The 20,787-nt window shown below is 34.4% G+C and overlaps 1 pseudogene; it reads left to right on the top strand.

Annotated features, from left to right (window-relative positions):
* Positions 1-15,051, top strand: part of LOC134380925 (RRP15-like protein) — a 55,002-nt pseudogene extending 39,951 nt beyond the window's left edge.
* The last annotated feature ends 5,736 nt before the right edge of the window (positions 15,052-20,787 follow it).

Raw genomic sequence — 20,787 nt, 5'->3', positions numbered from 1 at the left:
CCCAAGACAAATGATGTTGAAGATCTTTTCATATGCTTATTTACCATGTCTATATATTGTTTGGTGTTATGTCTGTTCTGATCTTTTGCCTATTTTTAAAATTAGGTTGTTTGTTTTCTTTTCTTTTTTTTTTTTTTTGTCTTTTTGTGACCGGCCGTACTGCGCTCAGCCAGTGAGCACACCAGCCATCCTTATATAGGATCCGAACCCGCGGCGGGAGCACGTCTGCACTCCCAGCGCCACACTCTCTTGAGTGCGCCACGGGGTTGGCCCTGTTTTCTTATTTTTGAGCTTTAAGAGTTTTTTGCGTATTTTGAGTACAAATTCATTGTCAGCCATATCTTTTGCAAATATTTTCTCCCAATCTGTGGCTTGTCTTTACTTTCTCTTATCAGCGATTTTCACAGAGAATATTTTAAAATTACAATAAAGTCCAATTTATCAATGTTTTCTTCCATAAACCCTGCTTTTGGTGTTGTATCTAAAAATCCTTCACTAAAGTCATATAGACTTTTTTCTGATGCTTTCTTCTAGAAGTTTTATAGTTTTGCACCTTACATTTGCATTTTATATTTATATATTTTATATAGAGTTGATCCATTTTGAGTGTTTTGTGTAAGGCATAAGGTTTATGTCTAAGTCATATTTTGTATACTGATGTCTAATTTTTTTGAAAGCCTATCTTTCTCCATTTAATTGTCTTTTCTTCTCTGTCAAAATCAGTTACCTATGTTTGTGTGGGTCTGTTATTGGAATCTCCATTCTGTTCCATTGATCTATGTATCTCTCTTTAGTCCATACCAGGATGTGATCGCTATATCTTTATAGCAAGTCTTCAAATATTGGGTAGTGTGAATCCTCCAATTCCTTTCCTTCCTCAGTATTCTTTTTTCTGTTCTAGGTCTTCTGCCTTTCTATATAAATTTTAGATTCAGCATGTTGATAGCTGCAAAATAGCTTGCTGGAATTTCTTTTGGGATTGCAGTGAAGAATGTACAGATCCAATTGAGAAAAGCTGAAATCTTAACAATATTGAGTATTTGAATTTGTAAACATGGGGTATCTTTTCATTTATTTAGATCTGTGATTTTTTTTAAACTGGTGTTTTGTAGTCTTCTGCAAATAGATATTGTACACACTTTTTTAGATATATGCTAAGTATTTCATTTTATTGGTGCTATTGTAAATCATATTGGGATTTAAATATCAAATTCCAGTTGCTCATTACTGGTATATAGGAAAGCAATTGATTTTTGCATATTAACCTCATATCCTGTGACCTTGCTATATTCACTTATTAGTTCCATTAGTTTTTTTTTGTCAATTCTTTGGGATTTTCTACTTGGACAATCATGCCATCGGACTGTTTTATTTTTCCCTTCCCAATCTGTATAATTTTATTTCTTTTTCTTGTATTATTGCACTAGCCAGGACTTCCAGTACAATGTTGAATAGCAGTGGGGAGAGAGGATATCTTTGCTCTGTTCCCAGTCTTAGGAGGAAAGCATTGTTTCTCACCATTAAGTATTATGTTAGCTGTAGGTATTTTGTAACGTTCTTAATCAAGTTGAAGTAGTTGCCCTCTATTCCTAGTTTTCTGAAAGATTAAAAAGAAATTTTTTTTTTTAATCAATGGGTGTTGGAATTTGTCAAATGCTTTTTCTGCCTCTATTGGTATAGTTAAGTGACTTTTTTTCTTTAGCCTGTTGACATGGTGAATTACATTGATTTTTTTTTAATGTTAAAGCAGCTTTGCAAAGTTGAAATAAATACCACTTGGTCATGGTGTATAATTCTTTTTAAACATTGTTATATTTGACTTGTTAATATTTTGTTGAGAATTTTTATATCTACATTTATGAAATGTATTTGTCTGCAATTTTCCATTCTTGTGTTATCATTATCTTGTTTAGCTACTGGGATAAGTTGGACTCATTGTATGAGTTACGAAGTGTTCCATCTGCTTCTAAGTTCTGAAACTGATTGTAGAAAATTGGTATTATTTCTTTCTTAAGTATTTGCTAGAATTCACCAATGAACTCATCTGGGCCTGATGCTTTCATTTTTGGAAGTTTATTAATTATCAGTTTAATTTCTCCAATAGATATAAGGCTATTCAGTTCATTTTTCCTTGGGCGAGATTTTGGTAATTTGCATTTTAGGAAATTAGTGCATTTCATCTAATTTATTAAATTTGTTGGCATCAAGTTGTTTGCAGCATTCTTTTTTTGTGTGTTTTTAATGTCCCTGGGATCAGTAGTGATAATGCTTCTTTTCTTTCTGATATTTATAGTTTGTGTCTTCCTGGTTTTTTTTTTCTTTGTAAGCCTAGCTAGATGTTTGTGATTTTACTCTTTTGCCCTGAAAGAACCAATTTTTTGTTTAGTTGATATTTTCTATTGTTTTCATTGGTTTCTGCTCTTATTTTTATCTACTTTTTCTTCTGTTTACTTTAAGCTTGTTTACTCTTCTTTTTCTAGTTTCATATAGTGGAAGCTTGTGTTTTTAATTTTAGATCTTTTTTCTCCTTTTAATGTATGTGTTCAATGCTATCAATTTCTCTGTAAGCATTGCTTTATTTTAAAACTCACAAATTCATCTCACAAATTCTCAAAGTAGTATTTTCATTTTGGTTTAGTTCAAAGTATTTTTGTGTATGTCAGTTTACCAAATTAATCATTTTACCACATCAAGTGAAGAGTAGAAACATTTATTCCCTTTAAGTTCCTTCACCAGCCCTCATTTATAGTATAATTATCTTGAGTCTTTCTTTTGTATACCTTTAGAATTACTTCAGACTGTGTTATAATTTTGCTTCAACTTTTACAGTTTACACATAATTTAGAAAGTAAAGAGAAGAGCCTATTGTATTTATCCATATTTTTACTTACCATGTTATTTCTTCTTTCCTGATGTTCCATTTCAAAGTTTCATCTTTTATCATTTTCTTTTTGTTTAGATAACTTGTTTTAGCCATTCTTTTAGGGTGGGTCTGCTGGTGACAATTCTTTTAATGTTCTTTCATTTGAAAATATCTTGATTTCCCTTTCATTGCTGTAGGATATTTTTACAGGATCTAGGATTCTAGGTTGACAGATCTTTTCTTTCAGTACTTGAAAAATATAGTGCCACTTCCATTTGGGCTTAATGTCTTTTGATGGAAAATCCATCATCATTTAATTTTTTCCCCCATAAGTAAAGTTTCATTAGGTCTGCTTGGATAAACCAGGATAATCTCCTTATCTTAAAGTCAGGTAGTTAGCAAAATTTTATCTGCAACCTTAATTAATTTTTTTCCTATATAACATAACATATTCATAGGATCTGGATGTGGATATCTTGGGAAGAGGGCATTATTCTCCTACCACAATCTAAAATATAGTCCTCAAAGATTCACCTCTCTGTCACATACAAAATGGATTCGCCCTATCCAAACTTCTCTCAAAATCTTAACCCATTGCAGCATCAACTCAAATCTAAAATCTTAGCTAATTCCTAAAAGCTCAAAAGTCCCAAACCTTGTCATCTAAGTAATATAAATTAGGTATGGGATGGGTGAAGCTGTGGGTATAATTCATGCTGAGACACAATTTATTTCCATCTGTGAATCTATGAAACTCAAGAATCAAGTTATATTCTCAAAAACAAGTGGTGAAAGTGGTACATTGCAGAGTGGACACAGCTTTGCCAGAAGACACAGCTGGTTACACAGGTGAGAGATCTACTGCAGGAGAAGAACAGAAAATAATTTGTCTGGTTTCCTCCTATCTCCCATCCATTAATGGTTAAAGTTAACTCCAAAGGACATTAACGTTTTTATGTGATGTTACCTGGCTGCTCCATGCTACCATTTGGGAAGCCAGATTCCTTATCGTGATGGCAACCACGGCCAGCTCACAAGCAAATGTGAGCTAGCAACTGTCTGTCTGCCTGTAGCCTGGGTGTCAAGAAGGTCCTGCAGGTCTCATTCATCCCAGGCAGCCAGCAGGCTCCAGTGTGTGTAGCCAGCAGTGCACAGTGTGAGCTCTGAAATGGCAGAACGGTCTGACGTCATCACTCATGAAATTAGGTATATCAGCCTTTCTCCAATGAAGACCAAAGCGACCTTCTTCCATGTGGGGGTCCAAGAATGTCTTCCATTTTATGATTTTAATCACTCAAAACCCTTTCCTGGAGGGCTGGCTGGTTAGTTAAGTTGGTTAGAGTGCAGTGTTATAACAGCAAAGTCAAGGGTTCAGATCCCTGTACTGGCCAGCTGCTAAAAAACAAAACAGAGCAAAAACCCAACACACACACAAAAACAAACAAACAAAAAAACCACTTTCCTGGGGGCTAATCTTACGTTTTATATGTTAGAGTAGCCCATAACATCCTACTGTGATGCCTCTTCTCACCCATTTCTAGAGGTACCTCACATTTGGATTATTTGTCTAAATCCTTCAAGTACCTTTCTCCTCTCATGTATTCACAACTACCTTTTCACATTGTAGAAACCAAGCAAGTAGATCCTGAAAAGGGGTCACATGGATCCATGGAAACATTGTTTGTGCTAATTGTTTTTTCCTTTCAGTTACCATAGCTGATAGTGCACGAATTGAAACAGTGCTTCAGCAGAGTCCTTACCAAGTATAGAAAAGACTTTATTATGATTTGAAAGCCTGATTATAACTTAAAAATGTATACTTCTTGTTAAGATGACTTTTGCTTTATTCTAGGGCTAAAAGGAATACATTTTCATTATGGACAACTTAAATAATAGACGCAAATATTTCCCTACCCTTCTTTTACCTTCCCTCATCCCTACTTGAAAATGAACATGGACATTTTCAGCAACTCTTAAACTTTGTTCCAAGGCAAATGCAAATGTATTTCTAGTTTACTGAGAAATATATTGATATTCTAAGCACTGGTTCTTTTGGAGTTCTAGGCCACAAAATGTACAAATCAAATGATCTAATCGTTTTAAGGTATTTGTTCCAGGCAGTTAGGTTAGCTTGTGCTTTAACTTCCTCTCGCTTGTCACATGCACGTTTTTCTTCTTTGGTATGTTCTGATGATAGGAGCAGAGCTGATAGGAGCGGCAGCCACAGGCGTGCTCAACATGCCCTTTTCTGAGAATATTGCTAGACCTTTCTCTCTTGCTGAACAAGTCCTCTTAGTCTTTGAAGGAAGAAGGCGGGTCTTTCTGCCTTTTGAGCAAGTTCAATTTAAAATCTTGTGAGGAGAATCTTACAGCATGCAAGCAGAAACAGTTTTATTTCGTCTATTTTCAGAATCTCTTTTTATGACAATAATACGCCCAAGAAGCATATAAGAAAAGACAGTCTTTGCGGGCTAAAACAGAGCTTTCACCCTTTAGCCCAAAATACAAGTAAAGGAATTGTTTTGCTTTTAAGAGTTTATTTTCCAATTCTATATTCCATACTTAAGGAAATCTTACATTCTTCTGTAAGCAGAGAAAGAAGTGCTTGTATAAAACAACTCTTTTCTATAAATATTAGAATCATCCAGATTAGAAATCCTCTCATAATTTATCACTTGTGTAAATATATGATTTATTTTTATTCCCCCCCAAAATGTTTATAATATATGGAAAAAAGAAATTATTGCATGTATATGCATTAAACTTTCTTTTTAAAATTTCAAACACATCATATACTACTTATTTTTATTATTCATCATGCTTAAGAAATGCATCTGAATAAGAAAATCTTCATTTACTGTCCATGTTTCACAATTCCCTGTAAAGTTTTTGTTCACATTCATGAGGGAAATGAAAGCATTTAGATTTTGATTTATACAACTGAGGAGTATTGTAATTCAAATTAGCATACGGTGCAAAATGTTTTACAAAGCATAACTTGCTTTTCGTTACATGTTTCTTAGTGTAAAACTAAAATTTGTTACTTCTAATATTTACCATTAGGTCGATGAGACAAACAGAATGAAAGACTCTGAGCCAAACGTCATCAAGCAAGGGAATTTACTCCAGTGAACCTGGAGGGGAAATTGCAAGATCAGCGTTCCCCCTCCTACAGACCAGCAGAGGCTTTAGGGTTTGTCTGGGAGAGGGTTGGGCAACTATTCTGAACACTCAGCATTCCATAATGGCTTTGGGGGGTTTTTTGTTTGTTTGTTTGTTTCATACAAGATGTCTTTACTGGAATGCACTAGCCTGAGAGAAAGGGAGGAGGTAGGAAGACAGGGTGAGTTGTACTAGACATTTTTATCTGAACATATGGGCCTTGGCCTTGAGGGAAAGGGAGCGGCTGGGGGACAAGGTGAGAGAGTAGCAGATGTTCTTATGTTAAGCTGACTGTGAGGCCTAATATTTACAATAAGAGGTGGGCTGGAAATTAAAATTGGATGAATCTGTACAGAATTCAAAAATTATTACAGGAAATTCACAAATGAAATAAGCTGCAAAATAGATAAGTACCAGTGGATACTCACTCAGGAGTTCGTGCGTCAATTAATAAATCAACTTAATTTTTACATAATCTACTCCCTCAGTGGAGTTCCTACAGGATCTGGACAATGTTATACACATTTAATGATAAACCTAGGCAGGGGGAATTCAGGTGCTAATGTATCTTGCTATGAGAACAATGGCTATGTAAACACTTCTTTTGTCACAACAGCCTGTAAAACCTTGCTGGGGTAGAAAGGCTCTGTGAGATGAGGGTGGAAATCCCTACCTAAACCCCAGTCAATACTTTGCTAGTCTACTACTAAGACCTCAGTGTTTTACTCTTAAATAATTTCTCTTTATATATGAAATAGGTGAAACAAAATTATCTCTACTTAAGAACTTGCTCTTGCTATTTGGAATAGTAAAAACAGGCACACTATAAATACAAAAATCAAAATTATTCATACCTCAGCAAATAAAATTTGTGGCTTTTTGAAGGAAAAAAGGAAGCTTTAATAAAAGAATATTATTATAACTTGATTTTATGAGACAACATGCAAATATTTTAAAAAATGCATTAATGTTTGTTGGTCATCCAGAGTTGACTCATTAACAATTTCAAATTTCTAGGAGATATCTTTAAACTCTGAAATAAAATGAAAAAGAAGAAATCTCTGGGTGACTAAAATAGTGATCACAAGGCTTATCTGGTAAAACCAGCATACAGTGATTGACACAACCCATGAACAAAAGCCAAAAACTTTATTAAAATGGAGGAGGCATAATAACTCAGAGCCAGATATCTAGTCATGAGTATATATTTTTAAAGTGACAAGATTGGCTATCTCATTTCCCAGCTCACTGGTAATTGGAAAACTTAACTAAGATGGAGGGGGCCAGCACAACTAGCAGCACATGCAGTAATGTAAGAGAAGTGAGAAACCTGACCAGGTGCTCTCCAGGGAGGAAGGAAAATTGTTTAAGGTAACGTGAGACCACATAGCAAAAGGATAAATAATCTCACAAGTCCCCGTCACCCAGTCACCCAAGACCATTACTTAACTGTATCACATTTAGATGAATGTGCATAATAGTAAAACGTTTTTTTAACTAGAGTTAGTTTTTCCATCTTATTTCAGACTTTCAGCAATCTCTGGGCTGACTGGTTAGCTCAGTTGGTTAGAGCACGGTGCTGAGAACACCAAGGTCCAGGATCCATGTACTGGCCAGTCACCTCTCCCCAACAACCCCATTCCCCAAAGAAAGATATTTCCTATTAAATACTTTGGGTGACTACAGTTAACAATAATTTATTGTGTATTTTCAAAAAACTAGAAGAGAGGATGTTGAATGTTCCGAACACAAAGAAATAATAGATTTTTGAGGTGATGGATATGCTAATTGCCCTGATTTGATCATAACACATTGTATACATGAATCAAAATATCACAGTGTACTTCATAAATATGTAGTTATTATGTGTCAATTACTTTAAAAAAGAAAAAGAGAAAAAAATTTAAGAAGCATTATGTAATAGGGAATATATGTAATGTAGACGTTCAAAACTCTTAGAGCAAATTTTAACATATTATTGAATGACATTAAAAAAAGAACAAAAACTAAACAATGAATAAATATATCTTGGTAGTAGATGGCGGATCAATACCATTAAGATATCACTTCTTCCCATATTAATCTATAAATTTTAATGCAATTCCCCTCAAATTTCCATAGGGAGTTTTACATAAGTTTGCAAGTTGGTGAGAGTCATATGGAGAAGAAAAGGGCCAAGAATAGTCACAATCATTTGAAGCATAAGATGTACAGATATTAAAAGAAATAAAGTTATATTAACTTAAAAACTGGCACGATGTATAGAAGGTATATGGTACACAGTAAGTGTTCAAAAAAAAAAAAAACAAAAAAAACCCTGTCATTATTCCTCGCTGTCACCCTTAATCCAGGAAATGGTCTAGAGGCAGATGGTCAGCTTTCATTAAAATATTAGAAGCAGCTTGTCAATTTCCCCTGCTGAAATTTTGATTGGGGTTGGAGTGAATCTTGAGATCAATCTTGGGAGAATCGACAATTAACAATATCGAGTTTTCCAAACCATGTGCATCATATATTTCTCATTTAGGTCTTTAATTTTGGTCAGCAGCATTTTGTAGTTTTCAATGTAGAATTCTTGTATCTTTTGCTAAATCTCTTTCTAAGTATACCTGGCTATGCTTGAATGTAAAGATAGGTAAATAAACAGACAAACTTCCACTATCATGCAAGAAGCAAACATTATTTACTTGGAAAATTAACTTTTAAAATACATTACTCTGATAACACCCAGACTTTCCCAGTAATAAATCGTACCTTTTAAATTTAATTTTAATTCTAGCTGACTTTGTGGCAAAAGAGTCGATACACATTCTGTGAGAAGTGACCTAATTTCATTATTTAGAAAGTTTACTCAAGTAAGATCTCAGATGTAGTTTGCAGATTATATTTTGTTTTCTTTTTATTTTCAACTTATTTTTCATTGAAGGATAATTATTCATGTTTGTGGGGTACAAAGTTGTCTATCAGTAAGTGTGTAAAATGTGTGATGGTCAAATCAGGATAGTTTATTCATCATTATAATACATAATCATTCTTTGTGTCCATTAACCAATTTCTCATTAATTTCTTATTAACCCCCCTCCCTTACCCCCTCTCCTTCCCATTTCCACCTGCAGTAACCACAGTTCTGTTCTTTCCTTCTAAAGATTATAGTTTGCATTGATACAAAAATATTTTGCTTCACTCAAAATTTTTAGTGATGAGATTTACTTTTGTTCTACTATTAATTGACACTTACATGTTGGCTGTTATTTGTTACATGTTTAACAGATATTTGTAGCTAACAAATTAATAAATTAAGGGAATTTGTATCTGTTGGACAATTTCATAGAAAAGTAACAGGAGGCTATGCAAATGCCTTTAACAAGAACTTAAATTTCCAGTAAAATGATTCCCTAATCATAATCCTAGACCTGACACTGGAGCTATTGTCTGCATACTGGGGCTCATGGACTGGTAGTGTTGGTAGACACAAAGAGAATTATTGGAGAAGGAAGAGAAAATAAGTGTTGTATTTATTTATATTTAGTTTTAAATAAAATATTGAATATTAAAATATCTTATGTTAGTATATAGATCAGTAGTAGTGCTTTTTATTGTTCCATGGATCACACAGTCCTGTGCCTAATGTATCTCCTAGCTACAGTAAGGAAAAAGTGGTCTCTTACTATACGGAAGGGCGATTTTCATTGCAGCTCGTAGTTTTTATTGCCCAGTTACATAACTTATGTATTAACAACTAATTTCATACTCACATTATGTATTAAACGTTATATATTACATGTAACACTAATGTAAACACTAGTGAACAACAAAATCTTGATAGAGATGGTGATTCACCTAATTTTAGAATAGCCTCTTTTTTGGCTTTGTGATGAAGTTAAAAGTAATAACAAACTAATTAAATATAAAAAGAAATCTGTTTACAGCTTCAACATCATCAAAAAGATTCTTTATGAGTCTATGCTTAATGATAAAACTTGCCTGCCTATATACAGCTCTAAGCTAATGACTATATGAAGTCATCGTAGTAGTGGAATTTTCAAGCGCTAGGAACCAATAATAAAGACAAACCACTAATATTTTCAGTGGTATAGATAAAATTCAGTCAGCACAAAACACGTGCTTTAGACGATTTTCACTACACTTGGTGATAAATATTTAGTAGGCTACTTAGAAGTTTCTTAGTAGCAAAAGTTAAAACATCACACACCTTTGAAGAAATATTTGTTTTTCCAGCTGAATAATAATTCCTGAAAACATACATTAAATACTATGACACCAAAGTAGCTGCATAATTTGGCCAGCACCTACATGTAGTGCTGAAAACAAGAAAACATTTCTGAAATAGAAAGAAACAAATATATTAAATGTATTTAAAACAATGTATCAAGTCAATATTCTCAGTTTGGGTATTTTCCTAAACAGTGGCTAAGAGGTACAGATAGATTTCCAAAACCAATCTCAGATTATTGTGTGGCATAGACCTTGATTTAGTAATAAATTTTATAACAAAGTAATTTTTCATGGGATGCTAAAATAAAGATTTACCAGAAAATATATGTTGACAGTAGATGCTTTCTTTATAAAAAACTATTTTAAGGTAGAATTTTGCAAATGTAATCATCAATATTGGAGCTGTTTTATTGGGTATTTTAAAAATGATTCTAGGGAAATTTTCCAGTTATAGCTATATACCTGAAATTCATTTTGTACATCATTCAGAGGAATACTTTAGAAACAAAGACATGGAAGCCCAAAGTGCACAAAATACTTGCACTACAGGGTATCATCAACACAGCTAGTTTTATAAAAAATAAGACCTTGAATAGTAAAATCTTTAAAATACTATGTAACGATAGGGGGAATGGCTTTGAAACTGTTGTTATCTTGAAAAGATGACCTGAATATTATGGTGAAGAACATAAAAAATTGGCAGAATTAAAAATGAATTGAACATTTTCTTTTCACCAAAGTCAGGTGTTCTGAATGAGTTGACATCCTCTGTAATGTTATAGCTGTCAATACTGTGCTCTCTAGTAGATAGCTATAAATATAAAAGCAAAGCAATCATTTTTTCTCTTCAAAATATAGCTTATTTTTAATGGAACTTTTGAATAGAAAATACACTTATGTGGTTCAAAATGCAGAAACAGAAAATATTATATGTGAATAGTTACTTTCTCTTCTTATCCCTCATCTGGCCAATTCCCTACACCCATGTATTACTTTTCTTACTTTTTTATGTATTCTTCCAGACTTTCTTTATAATTATAGGAGAGAATAGGAATGTGGATTTTTATCTCCCTGTTCCTTTTTACACAAAATGTAGCATTTTATATGTACCACTCAAAAAACTTGTTTCAAATAATACTAGTCTTGGAGATCTTGCTCTATCAATATATACAGTACATCTTCATTCTTTTTTAAATAGCTTCTTGATTTTCCTTTATATGGATTCAGCATACAGTTGCCTATTGATGAATATTTGTTTGTGGTAGGCTTTGTAAATGTTCACTGATATCTGCTTCCCATACCTGGAGAAGCTTATTCTTTTCAATTCTTCTTCAGAAAGGCTTGGACATATGTCCTATTTTGACCAATGAAATATGAGTGACAGTGACATAAATCACTTACAATAGAAACTTATTCTGCTTCTTTTTCTTCTTCTTCAACAGCGAATGAAACTAATACAATTTCAGATGTTTCCTTCTTTTTCATCTAGATGTAGCATAATAATTAGAACCCATGCTAGACCCCTTGAGTGAATGAGGAATAAACTTTTATTACTGGAATCCACGAAGAGTTTGTTTTCATCTGTTACCACAGCATTACTTAGACAATCATGACTGATATAAAAAATGGTACCAGAAGTAGTGTGCTACTATAACACAGAACCTAAACAATGTGCCATTGTCATCTTGTTTGGGCAATGAGTGGCAAGAAAAGTATTGTTAAAGCTTTGGAGAAACAGTGTTAAAACTGTCACTTGCAATAATTTGGAAAGTCAATAATTTCCATTTTAGTTCGGTGAGAAGGATGGAAACAATACTAGTAGGGTGGGTTGTCTATGGTTGAGTGTACTTGAAAAAGAATTACAAGAAGAGATAAACCCAGAGCAGAACTGCCAATTTGAATGGAGAGAGAGGAAAAAAGTGAGTCCTGAAAGTTAGGATGTGAAGTTTGCAAGAGGAAATTGTGTTTTGACTTCTGACAAAACTAAGATTAAGGGGAAGAGACTTTGATATCAGCCTTATGGCAAAGATCAAATAAAACATATGGACCATATCAACAATTGCTAAGACATCTGCACTGGTTAAGTGGCAGGCAGTGCATTCTTTTAGATGGAAATAGGACTTAGCGAAAAGAAGCTAAGGATGTGGCTTCCTTAAACAACCTGGCAGCTCAAGGTATTTGCAATTAAGTGTATATAGAGAAGCATGTCTTGAGAAGAATTCTGAGTGTGGCTATTTGTATATATGCTGATTGAAATTAAATAGATGAATGGCCAATAATTTTTTTGAGTTATACTACCAAGAGAAACATCGATGTGGACATTCATTGCTGTATACTTAAAATGACTATTGTACTTCCAATGCCCTATGGGCAGAGAATGGGCTGAGAAAGTTTCTCATTGGTTGAAAAATTATATGATCACATGAACTTTTGAACTGTAGCCTAGGAGAATAATAGAAAAAGAGCTGACTCCCAGGGGGTGGATCCAAGGACTGTGGAGAACAACGAACTGGGAATTTCTCATAGGAAGACAAATCAGAGACCAATCAAGGAATATTCTCCACTCCTGGAATAGAAGTTCGTTTCTCATATGATCTGTGTGAATTGGCATTGCTAAATATAAGTAGTTTCTGTATATTTCTCCATCTCAATGGAAGTGCTCATAGCAGGTGTGCTATCCCTGTTTCACTACTGTGTATCTGGTAGGTCCGGCCAATGATGTTAAACTTGATGAATGACTGAGACCTACGGCTTCGAGCTCAACACAGTAGATGGATGGGATGTTTGGATATGTTCCTTTGGGAAGAGGTGAGTGCATATGTGAGAAAGGGAGGGAATTAAATACTTGGAAATCTAAAGAGCAGACTGTGGTATATCCTATTACAGTTCACCACTATTCAATTCCCCATCCTGAAAGAGAATTATAATTCCTCCTCTTACTGGGGCTGAGATTATCCATATATTTTGCTTTTGCCAAAAGAATGTAAATATAATTGATATAGTCATAATCTTTATATAATAGGGCATTATATGAGAATCTCTTTACTCTTCTGTTGCTGAAGCCTGCAGTGTTCCAGATAGTTCCTTAAACTTGGTTCTAGTGAGAGGATAAATTCCATGAGCAGTATCCATGTAAAGACCTTTGCTGAATGTATAGCAAGAGTAATAAATAAAACTTTGGTACTTTAAACCACTAAGACTTTGTTAATGTTTGTTACTTCAGCATAACCTGATCTATCCTGACTGATACATGGTTATCTCCAAACTTTTGCTATATTAAATAAAGCTGCAATGACTTACACATGTTATTTTGAAAATTTGTAAGTGAACTTAAAGTTTAAATTCTCAAAAGTGGAATTACTGGGTCAAAGGATATAAACATAAGAATTTAGATAGATATGGCTGAATTGCCCTCCATAATACTGTTATCAATTTACATTTTTTGCTAGCAGTTTTTGAGGTGCTTATTTACCCACAGACTTGTCAAGAAAATGTGTTACCAAAATTTTGGATAGTCATTCTGGATAGTGAACACTTTATTTCAGAGTAAAAGCTAACAGTTTGAAAAGTAAGCAAAAAGTAAATGTTTGGGAAGAAACTCACCCTATAGAGAAAGCATTTTGTAAAACAGATGTTTAAAAATGTTTCTACTGTTACGTGATTCTGAAGCCAATACAGATATGAATGATAGAAAACTTTCTTGTTGTTTACAGAATTATACAACATAGTCATTTAGAAACAGAATTTTTCTAACGTAGTTTAAAATCTTCCATGTAAAGAGTTTCACTGGATTTTGAATCCAATTTTTAAAAATAAAGGTGTGAGCTGAAAATTCTCTAAAGAAGAAGAAGATGATGAGAATGGTCACCAGGGCTGTAGCACTGGAGATGGAAGATGAGATCAAAGATGCTTCCAACAGCAGATGTTCTGTAGGAAGCAGTGGATCAGAAAAGGCTCACTCTTCTTCTGATGAAGCAATAGAAGCTGACAATGAGGATGGTGTTGAACCCTGAGACCAAGAAAATGAAGATGCTACAGAATCCAGTGTTGCAACTAATACGGGCTGGGCAGATGCCATGGCTAAGATCCGTAACACAAAAACTCCTAAAAGTATACCCACCATTGTGGTCAAAAACACAGAGCTGGAAAAGGAAAAAGAAAAGGTAAAGCAAGAAAGACTACAGAAAAGAAAACAGCTTGATAAGAATCAGGGGTGGGAAATGATGTGCAGAGTAAAGCCAGATGTTGTCAAAGACAAAGAACCAGAGAGAAATCTTCAGAGAATTGCAACGAGGGGTGTGGTGCAATTATTTAATGCTGTTCAGAAGCATCAAAAGAATGTCGATGACAAGGTTAAAGAAGCTGGAGGGTCTATGAGAAAACACGCTAAGATGATGTCAACTGTTTCCAAGACAGATTTCATCAGTGTGCTGAGAGGAATGGATAGAAGTACAAATGAGAAAAGTTCAACTGGGAAGAACCCAAAAGCCAAACAGACTGAAGTGAAATCAGAAGGAGGCCCAGGTTGGACGATCCTATGTGAAGATTTCATGATGGTGGCACCTATGAAAGACTGGGACAAGGAAAGCGATGGGCCTGGTGACAGCAGACCATGATCTGTAAGTGACTGTGACACACAGAGCAATACAGAAAACACAAGATGCAGTCGTTTTATTTTTCCTAGAAAAATACTTCATCTTCTGACCATTGGGAATTATAAGGGCACCATTTGTAGGAAAGCCAAAAGACATTTACTGTTACAGGTTTTGGTATTCCCACTTTTTACATAAATTTTGTTAAAATTATATTTTCAGCCCTTGTATAATTTAAAGCTTTGTTCTTCAAAACATTTGTAAAAAGAATATTTCTGCTTGACCAGAGAGATTTGTATTTTGCCAGCATCATTATGCTTACATAATGGTCACATCTGCTGGTGTGTTGTTTCAGTATCATCAATTTTTCTAGAAATGCAATACCAATCGATAATTAAAGTGAACTCTTTGAAGTTAATGTTTCTCTGCTTTCCAACTTATAGACCTACGTATGTATAGTTTTGGAGAATGATTGGTGTGTTTTTTGCTTGTTTGCTTTGGTAACCTGTTGAGAAAACCTATGTAGCAAAGTTTAAAAATTATAGTAAAAAAATAAAAATAAAAAAATAAAGGTGCAACATCTTCTGATTATTTGGAAAAATTGCCAATTTATGTCAGAAAAGCAAACATTTATTAAGAAAATTAAGGTATCAAGGAAGAAACATCATACAATTGCATTACTAGATACATAAATAGTATTTGATAAAGTTTAGCACTCGTTAGTGGGAAAAAAATCTCAAAACTAGGAATATAACATTTTCTTAATCTAATAAATGCTATACTATATAAAAAAAGTTTTACAGACATTATACGTAATTGTACTATTAAAACTTTCCACCTGAGAATGAGAATAACATGATGCCAGCTACTGGCACTTCTGTTAAATATTGTATTGGGGATCTTTTAAAATTTTTTATTTATTTATTTTTAGTTGACATATAATAGTTGTGTCTATTTGTATGATATGATGTTTTGATCTATGTATATACATTGTAGAAAGATTCAGTGAAGCTAATTAACATATCCATCACCTCACCAAATTATTTTTTTGTGGTGAGAATGTTAAAAATCTGTTCTTTTAGCGATTTTGAAATATACAGGATGTTATTATTAACTGTGGTCACCGTGCAGTACAACAGACCCCTAAAACTTATTCCTCCAGCCTAACAGAAATATTTTCCCCTTTGATCAACATCGCCCCTTTTTTTAATACCTCTCCCTCCCACCCTTTCAGCCTCTGGTAACCACTATTCTACTCTGTTGCTATGAGACCAACTTTTTTAGATACATTGGAGATCTTATCCAGTACTACAAGACATGAAAAAGAAAGAAAATACGTAAGAATTAGACAGAAAGATACACAACTTCCATTATTAGCAGATGAAATAATTGTGAAAAGAGAAAATCCAAAAGAATGAAAAAATAATTATAATTAATAAGTGAATTTAGCAAGGTCACTAGATACAAGGTCAGTATATACAAATGAATTGTATTCCCATATGTCAGCAACAAATAGCCAGAAATAATATTTTAGAAAGCTAATAACTAAAACGTTGTAGAGAGAATATTACTATTAACAATATCATAAAGCCCAGAAAAATCCTAAGAAAGAAATTTAGTAAAATATGTGCAATATCTCTGCAACAGATTATTTCAACAGCAGCACTACAAAACTGCCCGGGGGTGAGAACTATAAAAAAATGCTATAAAAATGACCTAGCACCAAGAAGAAGAATTAAAGTAGGACTAAATAAATGTAGAGATTTATGATGTATATTGTTTGAAAGATTTAACAGTATAAAAATATCAGCCCTCCACAGATTGATCTGTAGTTCTAATGTAATCCCAATAAAATTCCCACCTGTCTTCCTTCCTGGAAGTTAACAGAATGGTTTTAAAATTTATATGAAATGCAAAGGAGGGTAATTCAGAGAAGAATTACCAAAGAAGAAGAATTTGGTTTGTGCTTTTATTCTCCTTCTCTGACAAAATGAGGGAAGATTCAATTTTCTGTGGAAACAGTTTGTCAAAAACACTTTTACTTCCCTTTCTCTGTGGTCAGTCTCTGCCTTGATTGGAGTGGTGACGAATCATGTTTTTGTGTAGAATGCCTTTACTTGCTTCACAATTGGTCTAGGGAGGGTAGATGGCTGCTTTAAAGTCTGTTTGAGATTTGCTTATATCATTTAAGCCTGCAATCCTCAAGCAAAGATCTACTTGATCCTATGAGTGAAAGAACCTAATCATAGTTCTACCTTTGAGCCGAATAACTAATTATTAATCAAACTAATGCATCCCAATAAGACCTACTAATTGATGTCCCTATTTCCAAGACTCTAAATGGCAATGGACAAAACCCAGAAAAATACTGGTCTTCCATCATGTATTCATATCTAGGTGGCTGTTTCCTATTCACAGCAGTGCCTATCGCAATAATTTCCTATTTCATCAAACTCCCAATCTCAATTTAAAGTCAGTTTCTGGGAAGCTCTCTCAGCCTTCTCATTCCGAGTTGGGTGTTTCTCTTCTGTGTAACTTTCAGACCCTGTTTGTTTATGTTTCAAGGAACATTGTACTGTATTCTCTGTATTACAGGAATTTAAAACTCAATACGTCCATTGGACTTAACTGCAGAAACAAATAAAACCAATATCTCAAAAACAAAACAATTTTTTAAAAATAATAAATGTTTACTGATTGCTTAAGTAACAGTACAAGGTAAGTATGTCTCATTCTCGGGTATCTCATCCATGAACTAAGGCATCTTCTACTCTTTCTTAGATGGCATAGTCACTTGCATTCAGTGCAGAATGAGAAAGAGCAGGAATATGCCTGGGAGGATTTTTTGACCAGACTCCATCATTCTGGTTCTGTTTCCTTGGATAGAACTCAGTTACTTGTCCCACTTAACTGCAAAGGAGGCTGGGAAATGTAGGCTAGCTATGCGGCCCAGATCAAAGCCTCTATCGTGCTGTTCAAGCCAATTTAATTGTCTTTCCTGACCTCCTTTTACCCCTGTAGTCCTAATTTCTTTTATTATGTCATCCTTCACTCATTCTCTAAAGCTATGAAATGTAGAGTCTTCTACAGTCAAATGGAGTCCAAGGAAGACCGTCAGCTCTTTGCTAGCAGTATATCTACAATCTGCAAATGTTCCCTCTCCCCTCTAACCTGGTTTGGGTTTTTTTTGTTTTGTTTTGTTTTGTTTTGTTTTTGTTCTGGTTTTGTTTCAAACCACTTCCCTGGACTAGATCATAAATATCTCTTACATAACCTATTTTGAAAGTCAAATAACTTATTTTACTGCCACACCATGTTTCTTTGTTAAACATACTTCCTACAATTACAGCAACAAGATTTCAAAGTGCACAAATCTAATATTAAGATTCTCTTAATTGAGTCCCCATTATATGAGTCCTGTTTGTATGGGTCCCTGTTTCCTAAGGATTGAAATTAAATCCCAGTAGGGTATTCAATGCCTTTTATAATAAGAATCTACTGTCTCCCACAGCGTTTCCTCTTCTCCTTATCCCTCTAGTCTCCAGACTCAGGATGCTGTTTCTTGCCCCTTGAATAAAACATGCAATCTCAGGGCTTGAATTCTTTTCCTCTCTCTGCCAGAAATATCCTTTCTCCCTTACTCTTTTCTCATTTTCCTTCTCTACCTGCTTGATATAACTATCCCTTAAGGCATAACTCAAATGTCACATTCTTTGCAAAGCTTCTCCTTCTTAATATCCATAATCTCAATTAATCACTCACCTTTCTCTTTTGCTCCCACATGAAATGTTTTCAGTTTTCTTACAGCATTTATCATTGTGCACTTGCACTGCAGTTATTTGTGCATGTGTCTTTTTTCCTTCATCCAGGATAGACTGTGCTATTCTTGATAGTAGCTGCAGCCTCTCATCCATCTCTGTGTTTCCAGTGTGTATACACAAATTGCATACTTATGGTACTGCATATTAATAGCTCAGAGACCTGTTTATCAATGTTTTATACAAAAAAAAAAAACCCCCAAACAAAAAAACCTTGTATGTGTTTCCTTGATTCTTAGAGGAGAGAGCTTGGAAATAGTTCTAAGGAATTAAAAGAATACTCTGTAAACAAATATAAAAATTCAGGAATCAGAAAAGAAAATTTATTATATATATTAAATGTAATTACCTAAGTAAATCTTTTAGAGTAGTATTGATCAACCATTGCAAGTGGAGAGTGCTTATATATTGAAGTAAAGTCATATGACCCAAGTCATATGGGCTTTACTAAGAAGACACAAAAAACATTGAAAAATTCTATGTAGATATACTTCAGGATATGAGTGATCTACATATCAAGAATATATTTTCTATGATTATGAAAGAGGTAGAAAAATCTACTGGACAATATATGGATGAATACAAATCCATCTTTAAAGGGTTTACTCAAGAAAGACAGGTAAGGCAGTTTATCAGTGACTGACAAGTAATCTACAAGTCAGACTTTTGTAGATGACAGAATTCGAGGTCAGAAGGACCTTTGTCTGATGGAGAATATCAACTTTTGCCTTTCCCCAGGCCCTATCAATCCCTACACAAAGTCAGTCTAACTAGCCCCTGCCTTAGTCAAGGAGTATATGTAAAGAGTTCCAATTCTATCACTGCTAAGTGTCGGATGCATTTTACTGCCAAAGATCTGTTGTCCGGTATTTATGGTGTGAGCCTTGAACACTTACTTGGCCCTTGAGAGTCACAACCTTGCGCCACCCTCTGCCTTGTAATTTTGGTTTGTATGACTGAGGTTCTGCCTCAGCAAACCTGCCCAGCGCTACAGTTGTCTGTTGTTGCTAAAGCCTTACCTAGAACTTCAGCTTTATTGTTTGCAGATATGATACTCTAATAATGTCTGAAGCCCTGTCTCCTGGGTGCTGAATGCTTTTCTATGCTCCCCAGGGCTGGTTAGGATCTTACATGATTCGTTTGCAACCTCAGGCCTGGTTTTACCTACCACAGGCTTCCTAGGCTCTATGCTTGTGGTCCAAATTTTGGTGGACCTCAACTTCTGACTTGGTCAAATCAGAGAAGCCTCTGTTTCTTTGGTCACTGAACCAAATTGGATAGACTGATTCTCCCTTCCTACGGCTAATTCTACAAATGGGTCTATTTCCCCCACTTCCCCTTTTATATCATCTGCCTGCCTCTCCTTCAGTTGAGAGAATCTTGGTGGAAGTGTCTAATCCAGTCTTAGTGTTACTTACTACAGAACATTGTGACTTCTATTTGCAGCAATAATTGCCCTATCTGCAAATTTACATAATTAGTCCCCTGATTTCTCTTCAGGTTAGTGACCCAAGCATTCGGTTTGTGCATTGTCACATTCCCTTTTTTGAGTCTCTATACATCACAGTAGAGATATTTACTAGCTTTCGCCCCTGTTTCTGTAGCAGTGGCAAACTTGTCTATTATTCCCTGCCATGTTTCATGTCTTTGTAAGCTCGTAGCTACTTTCTTTCCTCTTCCTCATTTCTTCTGCACACAGTCAAGGTAAAGACACCAAGATAGCTGGCATAAAGGAAATATCACAGTAGTTAAGAGAGCAGATAATGATTTTTGTCACTGAATCCCAATTTAAAAATTAGCTGTGTTCCTTTGGAAAAATTACCTATTCTCTCTAAATCTCAATCAGATTCCTTATCTGTAAAATGGGGATAATAATATCTTTTATTTTATTGTGAGAATTTTAAGACATAATCAAAGTAAAAGACTTGTAATACTTGGCCTGTTTTAAAGGCATTGTAAACATTAGCTATGATTATGGTGAGCATTTAAAATATTGGTTAAATAACTGAGAAAAAATAAGAACTCATTAGAAAACAAAAGCAATTCAACAGACATCTTTGTCTAGGAAATACAAACTAAGAGTAAGACTATCTCTTCACAGAAAATCCAGGAAGGT

Source organism: Cynocephalus volans, chromosome 6 (genome assembly GCF_027409185.1).
Source record: "Cynocephalus volans isolate mCynVol1 chromosome 6, mCynVol1.pri, whole genome shotgun sequence".
Classification (NCBI taxonomy): Eukaryota; Metazoa; Chordata; class Mammalia; order Dermoptera; family Cynocephalidae; genus Cynocephalus; species Cynocephalus volans.
The sequence above is the reverse complement of the archived record's forward strand: the minus strand, read 5'-3'. Positions and strand labels throughout refer to the sequence as shown.